This window comes from Plasmopara halstedii (genome assembly GCF_900000015.1).
Source record: "Plasmopara halstedii genome assembly, contig: Scaffold_3109, whole genome shotgun sequence".
Lineage (NCBI taxonomy): Eukaryota > Oomycota > Peronosporomycetes > Peronosporales > Peronosporaceae > Plasmopara > Plasmopara halstedii.
The window spans coordinates 64,448-66,288 of record NW_020190012.1 but is presented as its reverse complement, the minus strand read 5'-3'; positions in this window follow the sequence as shown (position 1 = coordinate 66,288).

The following is a 1,841-nucleotide window of genomic DNA, read 5'->3' as shown; positions in this document are numbered from 1 at the left end:
GCTCAAAGCTGCAGAGAAGAACTACCCAGTTCATGACAAGGAGCTACTTGCGATGAAAAATGCACTTATCAAGTTCAGGGTCCACATGCTCGGCTCCAAGCCGTTTGTGATCTATACAGATCATGTGTCACAACGCACTGGGAATCAATCGCCCCACCCTCTCGCAGAGGATGACTAGATGGCTATCCTTCTTTGCGGAATATAACTTCGAGGTGAAGTATGAGCCGAAAAAGCAGAATAGACTAAGAGCTTGTTCATGTTACAACTGAAACGTCGTCTGTGACGGATTTGATCCGCACTGCGTATGCGGGTGATGGTATGAATGTGGCGCTGCTAAGGGCTCTCGGGAGCAAGAATTTTGGAGACTCGGACAAGAAACTGTCACCAAGACTGCGTGCACTATTGCGCCGATATTCATTGAATAACGACTTGTTCAATTATAGCACCGATTCAACGGATACACCCCGAATTGTGGTTCCTCATGATGAGGATTTGAAATATAGCATCCTCTATGAAGCTCACGACACGCCACTCAGTGCTCATTTCGGTCGTGAGAAAACGTTCAACTCGGTGAGTCACCACTATTGGTGGCCCAAGCTGTACAAATGGACGAGCACCTATGTGCGCACGTGTGAGGCATATCAACGGTTGAAGCCCTCTCCAAATGTGGCTGCGCCGCTGGCCAGCTTACCGGTACCCACTGGGTGCTGGCATCCCATGATTTTGGACTTTGTGTTTGGCCTGCCGAAAGATTCGGCGGGCAACACGGGTGTCGTGGTATTCGTCGACCGGTTGAGCAAGATGGCTCATTAGGCGGCAATGACAGACACCATCGACGGGTCGGTACAGCAACGCTGTTCGTGGATCGTGTTTTCCGACAACACGGACTACCAGAGTCGATCGTCTCTAATAGAGACCCCCGTTTCACGAAAAAAATTGTCGACTATCGTCAAGGTGCAAGGCACCAAGTTGGATATGTCGACAGCGGATCATCCGCAGACCGATGATCAAACCGAAAGGGTAAATCGCGTCATCGAAGACGTTCTCGCAGCGTCTGCGCTGAGACGCCGAGGCGCTGGAGCACCATGTTGCCACTCGTAGATTTTGTACTGAACAATGCAGTGCATTCGTCTACCGGCTACACGCCGTTCTACGTGAACGGGCTGATTCACTCTCGAATCCTGCTGACGCCGCCATCCCATGGCTCAGGGCTTGGTGGGGAATTATAGCCGAACGGATAGCTGACGTCAGCCTCCTCACCATCCGCAAAGAAGTCGATGACTTCTTGTCTACCAGACTGAGTGTCCTACGACACGTTCGCGATGCGATGGCTATAAGCCAAGACCTGCAGAAAGAATATGTAGATGAAAAAGAAAGAGGCAAAGTAGAAAACTTTAATGTCGGGGGTCTAGTTATATTAGATTCTAAAAAATCTTCTTACATATGCAGCCTCTGCTATCTTCAGGACGAAGCTTCGTCCACGCTAAATCGGACCGTTCAAGGTTGTGGCCAAGCTGAGCCTAGCGTATACGCTGAACCTTCCAAAACGGATGCGCACCCACCCGGTGTCTTACGTGGGCTTGCTAAAGCCGTTCCGGGATCCGGCGCAGGTGAACGCGAAAGCGTTGGCGCCGGAGCGGATCCCACGGGCTCTCGGCCACCCAGAACCTGTATCAGCAACTGATCTTGAGCACGGAGCGCAACAATCTCTATTTTCAATGGCGCCAAGCGCTCCACCGTCACATGCAGCGACGCTTTTCGCCTGCTTCACGGCTAGGAGTCGCTCTGACAGAGCGCGGTAGTCCTCGAGGTGAGACAGCCGGCACACGACGTGCTTCAAG